Genomic DNA, 8,700 nt, shown 5'->3' on the forward strand with positions numbered 1-8,700 from the left:
TCCACCGCCATTACGCCACGCAGAGGGAATCTGTTACAAACAGCTACCAACCACAACAGCAACAACAACAAAAGTAGAAGGAACCGCAGAACAACAAAAATTTTAAAATCATATATATTTCGTGATAAACGTCACTTGGTCATGAGGACGAAATCAAGACAGCGCCAATACTAACAACAACAGAAACAACCACAGCAATATAACTCATTATAGCGAGAACAAAGCATTGCATAGACAAATAAAAATTTAATCCTTGCAATGCATTGCCAATAATAGGGAAATCAAAGACTTAACGATGCATTGTAACAAACAGTCATCGTTGTAAGCTAAAAGGAACTCATCACTGGAAAGAGATTGAGAAAAACATTTTCCGAAGGTTGAGACCAGATTGCATGTGTCAGTCTCGAAATTGAAGTTCTTTTTGCAGAATGTGATACAAAGGTGTGCTGACATGTCTTTTCCGTGCTTCGCCGATAAAGAAAAAAAAAGCTACAATGACTTCATTGTGTCTAATTTGTTGGCGCATGAACTTTGTTTTTTTTTTATAAGGTTTTTTTTTATTGCGCTGGCAATAGTCTGCTAGAAACCCGCAATATTTATTTTTTTAGGTTATGTTATGGTTTCTCGCTCTGTCAATACATCACCGTGCAATATTTATTTTTTTCAGGTTATGTTATGGTCTCTTGCTCTGTCAATACAGCACCGTCCCTTTTGTTCAAAATAAGTAGCATTGCGGCCCATGAGAATCTGATTGTTCAGTTTGCTCTTGCATCGTTCATTGAACATGATTTCATTCTTCCTTTGCCAGCCGTGAGACAAACTTACCAAATTTGAGCGAGACTGAAAAAACAACCTAATGTTACTTCACTTTGCTATAATCTTAACACTGCGCTATATCTTATTAAAGTGCGAAATAGCGTGAATAGGTTCCTCATTGTTGTCGCTGACCTTCGTTTCTAGCTATAATTACTTTCTTTTGAGGCGTGCTTACACAGCTGCTAGAAATAAAGATGCGTGGATAACAAAGCCTAGGATAGGTGGACCACTTGTTTTTCACTCAAAACGTGTGAGGAACCTTCTTGAGTGCACGGCAGCTTTACGATTGGTACTAGTTCCTTAAGTTTAGAATGCGCCCTATTGAAATTAGACGCTTTTCTTAGACTCACGGTGACACACAGCACACCGACAACTTCAAAGAACACGACTATGACACGTAAAAACTGCATATTCTTCACGGCAGAAAGATAACTTGGAAATTTCAACTCACGCCTGTGACTTTACTGGTAGTAGCCGCAAAGCTGCCAAACTGCACATCATTTAAGACAACGATGAAATTTTCCATATATCCTTAAAACGTCACACGACGCCGGTAAAGTTGGCTTGATTTCGCCCCTTCATTACTTAAATATACATCTCGCTCATCAGTGGAGCAACTAAGCCACCTATGCATATTGTCAATGATTAGCACCCAAATCTTGTCATCAAAGCTGTTCGCTGGCGATTTTAGACACCAAATTTGTAGGACTGTGCTGTCCCTCTGAGCCTATCAAACTACTCGTGGCCCCGGCGCATGGTCTGAGTATCAGTAAACTGTTTATCGCGGTGCGTGACGTGCGATGGCAGCGGCGACGCAGGAGAATTCCGGCGGGAGTGCTACTGGCTTTGCGGTATCGCATGCAGGCGGCCAGCGTGGGTTGAAGAGCTAAGGGTTCTAGTGGTTGCTACGTAGGCAATTCTTATGCGCTTCAAGCCCTCATTTGTGCCACTGGGCATATTCTATTTAACAGTTCCGGACTAATTGCTGACAGGTCTGGGCTTCCGCTCTGACGGGAAGTAGCGTTACTGTCACATGACCTTGCAAGCTCCCGCCATCATCGGCTTTAGCAGACGATGCCAACCATCAGTCATCACGATGCAGGTCTTTCGCAGTAACGCCGCTCGAACCTTTAACGCCTACTATGCGTGTAATACTAAATATGGACAACAGAGGCGAGAATAAATCGACGCTTTTCGTGAGCGAAGCCCGGTATGCATAAATGTGAAGCGTTTGAAACAACTTAGTTTGGCGGCGTTTGGTTGTCATTGCTGCTAGCAAAGTTCTTCCAAGGGCCAAACTCGCTGCGCTCGAAAGCAGACGAAAGCGTTTGCAAAAACATTTACCACAAGCGTTAGCTGCTTCAGCACACGGTGGTTTTCGCTTGCGACTCTTTCTGGCCTACGCGCTGAAAGAAAAAAAAAATCGTGAAACAGATATGAAGAACTTCTGGACAGCACGTGCAAACAATCTGCGCTCGAGGCTCTGGACGCATCTCTGTGTAGTGCGTCTCAAGCCAAGAAAACGAAAATGCGAAATTCAAACTTTTTACAGCTGCTACGACACCAGCTATGAGATCGTGTCGCGGTTTCACGCACGATATCGTCTGGAGGAACACAAAAAGTACTCAGAATGAGCGCGGAGTCTAACTCAGTATGGCCGCCGGCACTGCGCAACTTTACCGGGAGCTGTAGTGGTGGGCCAAGCTTTTTGGGCTGCCAGAGAAAAATTGAATGCGCGACTCCCGTCAGCAAGTAGTCTGGGATTGTCTGGGTCTTGAAATCGAATGTGCCCACTTCGTCCCACTCGTGGCAGAGGGCTTTGCTTAGCCATATATTATAATGTCTGCTTGACCTCACCATTGCCCTCTCGAGAACCTTATACATGTGCTCTGCGCTGCCGCTCAGTCAATTTCGTACTCTGCACTTTGTCATGTTTTGTCGACCCCGAATAAGCCTCCATAATTTACATGCACCGTGGCCGTCTATGCCGTTGCATTAGGACATGGCTACCGGACACGCTCTCTAGGGGCGAACCCTTCGAATTCAAGGATACAAATTGATGAGAGTTGGCTCCAATAAAATTTTGGAGCTTTACTCCACTTTCTCTGCTGCAATTCACAAGACCATTATGCGCAGTGCAAAATAAAATGCACCTTCCGCAGGAATTGAAATGGGAGTAGTCGCATTGTTATATCATTCCACGAGTATAACTGATACACTGAGAACTGACGCTAAAGGCGCCAATTCGTTGCCTCGTTAACTAGTTTGGAACAATGATTGTTCACGAGGGCGTGCTGTGGTTCATGCGTCTTTCAGGCGAAAGAATGCTTCTAGGGAGTTCTATTCTGCCTTGTATACCGCTTTCCTTCAATTGCCCGGTTGACATGTTATGATCATATTTATACTCTCTTGTTCTTGGCTCTTCGAAGCAAATGATTTTTTTCTATCTCGCATAGGCTTGAGCGTCCGCGTCGCGGAGCCTTCTATACCTACTTTAGTGTAACACCGTCATTCCAATGCATGTTATGGATCGTATTACTTTCTTGCGAGCTGGCGTCTGTTCAGGAAAAACGCTTATCTTATAGGTTAGGTAGCAAACATTCATGCCCCTCTCTCACCGCCCAGTCATTGTTCTTAGCGCCTGCTTGGTAGACCGCCCGTACGAGGAAGGCTTTTTATTGCGATAGCAATACTACGTCAGGTTTCGAGCCGTTGCGTATTCCCGGCGTACGCCAGGCTTGACCTTGAACAGCCGAGCCGAGCAACCGCTTCAGCCGAGCTTAAGCCCCGCGTGCTGCAGCGGCGCCGCTGTAGCGCCGAACAGATGGTTCGCCGTTGCTTCGGCCTCGCCGTGACTGCTTTGCTATGCAGGCTGCTAAAGAGAGGTGTCGACGACAAGCTGCGGCAAGGAAGCGACAACGTGCACAAGAGACAGTGGAAGAACGTGAAGAACGTCGCGCTAAGCGTCGTGCACAAGGTGAAGCTCGGAGACTACGTCATAGCTCTCCGAGTGCTTCCACATCGTCGTCCACTGATGAACACATGATTGCGCAGGAACGCCGCAATGCCACCAAGCGAAGACAGCGCCCTGAAGAATCGCCGGCAGAACAGTCGTAACCATTGTGTGTCATGTGTTACTCTACAGCCAAACTATCGAATCACACAAGCTACGCCACAAGCGAACACACAAGCGTAGCCATGCGGCCATTGTTAATGCAATTTATCAGGCTTAATGAGAGCTAATTAAGCCACTGTCAATTTTTTCGCAATGTTTGTACAAGTTCAACATAAACTCGCGAGCCCAACACGGAACCTTAATTCTTTCCTTAGGCAAGGCAAGATGTTCGTCTTGAGCCATCGGCTGCAAGGAATAAGGGATCTGAAGAGATAAAAGCGAGCTATTCATTTATTTACTGAGAAAAGGGAGCGAAATTCAAGCGAAGGTGCCCCGGGAAAGCAGCTTGACGGCCACTAGCCGCAATGCGTGTCGACACCGCCGTTTTCGGGGCCGTTCGTGCGAATGTCCATTGTTCGCTCGTTGGAAGGTTCTTGCGACCCCTTGAACGTCCTTGTACTCACGTTCGGCGGAGAAGAGAAAATATTTTCGTTATTATTTTCACCTCCTCTGTGCGTGAGGAGCTCAGGGCGGGTGACACGGCGGCGCACGGTCGTCTCGTGTTCCCCTTCGCGGCCTGACATCGCTGCCGTGCGATGGGGCAACGCCGCAGGGGCAGCAGAGTGCGCGGGGGGAGCAGCCCGCTCCCTCGTCGTGGACTCCTCGTGGCGGCTCAGCCCTTAGGGCCCCCGAGAAACTCGTGGATAAATATTTGAACAACGTCCCCTTTCTAGGGCTGAACAGTCGCCGATGATGAGCCGGCCCGGCTTATTTTCATTCGCATTTCTGGATTGGCTTCGCCTCATTGTTTTCACGTGGCCGCAGGCATGGACCGTCCTGTTCGCTGCTACTTCCCCTCCTCTTTCCGCCATAGCCTGCTATTATATCTTGCACGATTTGAACATGCATTGGCATCTTGGCTGAGGCCAAAGTGTATTAATGCGAAGTGTTAATGTGAGTATGTGCTTGGATGAGATCCGTCGGGAAATTGAGTGAGTGCGCTGGTGCGGACGGAACCAAACAATTAAGATAACAAACGGCACGTGGAACGTCCGCTTGTACAACAGAATACCGCATGGCTGAAGAATATTTTGATTAAATCGCGAACTGCTTGGATGGCCAGTTAAGGCCTGGCGTGCAGAAGAGACGCGGTCAAAGAAGTTGGTGTCTTGGTTGGCGCCGCGCCCTATAGCCACGGTTCTATGATACGCTGTGTATCCACAGTAGACAGAACTCTAGTCGCAATGCTATCCAGCTTGGTCTATTGCTTCATATTACGTTCTGGCGGATAGGCACTAGCGCTAGCTTTTGCAGTCCCCATCCAAGAAAAGAAAAAAAAAAAGAAAAGCCGGACTTATAAGGCAGGAAGCACGAAGACAAATAGACAGTTCTTGACTGAGACAACAAACTGTTTTTTTTTTTTTTTATTGCGAAACGCGCTTGAGTTTCGTGCCACGGGCTGTTCTTTTTTTTTTTTTTTCAGCTTTTTTTTTTTTTTTTTATCAGGAGGTGGGGAAGGAAAGAGCGTAGGTTTGCAGCCCAAGCTTCTCTTAACTTGAAAAATGGCATGAGCGGTCTCATACTGTGTGCAGTGCAGCTTCGTGGAAGATTAGAAAGCGTCTTTATAAAGAGCTATAGATAAGACGGGATACACTATTTCTTATGATGCGTCTTGTACTGGCCATCGCGCTCTTGTGTCAAATGACAATAGTGTGTCAGGCTGGAAGGCATCGCATGACTTCGGTGAATGCCAGTGTATTCATGCGTGCTCGAAGAAGCAGTAATCCATTTGGCAGAACATATAAGCACCTCTCATAGCGCTCCCCATCCCTGAGTGTGTGCGGAGCACCGACAACGCAGAGACAAAAAAAAAGGGAAAGAAAAAAATCCGCGGGGAAAACTGCAAACTTTAGCATCCTGCCACACAGGAGGTTTCAAAAAAGCAAAATGCGATCTAGTGCAGATATTCAAAACTTCGAGGTAGCTGAGCTCGTATAATGCTGATGACTACTCGTCGTCGTGACGTACGTAGCGTAGTCACGTTTTGTGTAAAGACCTACAAAATTGGGCCACAATTATTATTAAGGTCCTCGCTGCTGTTGAAACCTAATCTGCGCAGGAAATTTCTTTCCGCGTCGTTAGTTTAATGTGTCGTGCTGACCTGAATTGTATTCTTGCTTTGTTGGTGCCAACCGCTCACATAATTTGCCACAAGATCAGGTGAGGTGATGGTGGCTGATAAATCATCTCCAGACCGTGAAATTTAGTGCCAATATGCATCAGCCTGAGCACCTGCATTCAGGCACTGTTGATATTCCGTTGTGCGAATATAAGGTTAATGTTTCGCATAATTATTGTTTATTTATGGCATTTCTCGAGTATCGCACAGCAGCAGATTTGCGCATGCGTCTGCAAGAGGAATGAGGGGGAGAAAGACGAGGTTAGATTTTTTATTCTTTTTTTTTTTGGAGGGGGGGAATCGCAGATTAAAGGCATTTGCAGCGGCCCGGTGGCTGCCCTCTTCCTTTTATATTTGTGGTGCCGTCCATGTCGTTTCAGAAGACATCAACCACCAGGCCTCTTTTGCCGGTAGTCCATACAACCCCTTCAAAGCCTGAACTGCTATTCAGCGAAGCAACGCTTGACGTAACTAAGGAGCATGTCATCAAGGAGACCACCATATCGACAGCCGTGGGGGGGATAGGGGGGGGGGGGGAGCAGGCCTGATGTTTGTACACCTTCTTCTATAAAGCTGCTACGGTCATTGCTTTTGTTGGCATTCAGGAAGCATGAGCCTGTGGCGAGCATTTACTTTCGGGATTTTAATATTTAAAATTGTAACAGCGATTATGACAGTGATAACATGTATGAAAAGGTAGCCCGGAAAAATAAGACCAGGCGGATGGCTCAACGCGCGCATCTCTTTTCATGCCACCGTAGGTTACGCACAAATTTGTGCCGCTCATACATATTCGGCGGCCTATTTGCACTGTGTATTTGCCCCAGCTTTAATAATACATAGATGTCGGAACTTCGTGAAAGAAATGCAGTGTCAATCACACTTGGCTGGAATGGTGGAGTGCTACTGCGCCGGCGAAGTAAAGTGTACCTCTAAGGCAAACACTGACATTTACTGATACTTGTGCTCTCCAGCAGACGCACGTAGACCGCACAAACACAAGCACATTTCCCACAAAAAGTGCAGCTGCATCAACATTTGACTTGAATTAGTCCGAACACACCACTCGACGTTTTACTACGCCTCGCGAAGTATCTACCTTACGGGCAATTTCGGCATTGCTTTGGCCTAACCACAATATGTGCAACTTTCAAATTTTTATTAGCGTCACATGACTGTCGATCTCGCAGGATGTCAATTCTTTATAATGATAAGGAGGGGAGGGCAACCGGCGAGAGTTCGCGGAAGCACCAAAAGACCTATCACTGTGAGCGTCAAATATGCTATGCTACGTCGGTAGAGTTGTTGCGCTAGTTGGTACTTTTTATTTCAGTCCATAATTTTCAGTCCAAAAGAACCCGACACAAATAAAAGAATGCTGACTAGCGGAAAATGTCAAGATCCTTCACTCCTGGAATACAAAAAATGTGGCTTGCGTCCGCCTGCCTGACTTTAATAATGCAGTTGTCAGTGCAAAGGGGCATCCATGCCGTTTAAGTGTTTAAGGCAGTGCCTTCTGAAGCATTCAATGTTTCCGGCGGAGGTGTCCATTGATGTCACGGATCTCCGGCGAACGCTCGGGCCAAAAGAACAGACTAGGCGACTGCTGTACCCACACAGACGCACATTTAATACACCCTACGTGACACAAACACTAGCACACAGAACTAACAGAAAACAGACTACTAATACACGACCCGGGAATATGCAGTCAACTAGCGTTCGGTGTTCGTGCCCACGGTTCGGTACGGATGAAGCGTTGCGTGGCTCCAGTCATTGGCACCCAAGTAGCAGGCGTCGAGGTGGCGTTCGAAGCCTTCGGGTTGGAGTCGCTGGCGGCGTCGTTGGCGTTCGTCGTACGAGCTCCAGGTCCAAATGCCCGTGGAGGCGACGCTGGCTGCGTTGGCGGTGTTGCCTTGACGGGCACCACCCGGATGGGTGGTAACAGCACTGGAGGCACCCCTGGCCGTAGCAGGTGGTTGCGTCAGCCGTTGACGCCCCGGAACGGGCTCAGGAACGGCAGAAAGTCTACGGTGCGAAGCCGTAGAACTTGAGATCGTCGGAGCAGTAGCCGGCGTTCCTCTCTTTCAGCCGAGATGTACCTAAACCGCTGGAACCTCCGCTTCTCTCCCCCCCCCCCCCCCCTCCCCTTGTGCCACTGTTGTTGTTGTTGCGACTGTAGGAAGAAGGAAAAGAATATGCACGGGCCTACTATTGGCTCTGTAGCTGAGCCACCTCCGCTGCCTCGTGCGGACAGAATGGAAAATAGCGAGAAAAAAAAAGAAGGAAAGAAAGACGCGCATCGGCAACAGCCGTCGTCCACCACCGAAGCGGTGGCGGGTGCAATGACTGCCTACAACGTATACAGTTCCGGTAGCAGGCTAGCCCCCGCCGCAATTGAGCGGCGGTGACCTACCAGTCGCAGCCCCGTAGGGCCAGGAGCAGCCACCTCTTCCTTGAGACCTCTTGTGCCACGCTATCCCTCGCGCTTATAGCCTTGGCGTTGGTACACGATGATTGTCGTCGTCATCATGGTCTTCCCTTTTCCACCAATCATCTCTCCCCACCTCACCGAATACTTCTTCTTAAT

Source organism: Amblyomma maculatum, chromosome 1, assembly GCF_055883805.1.
Source record: "Amblyomma maculatum isolate TAMU_Amacu chromosome 1, ASM5588380v1, whole genome shotgun sequence".
NCBI lineage: Eukaryota > Metazoa > Arthropoda > Arachnida > Ixodida > Ixodidae > Amblyomma > Amblyomma maculatum.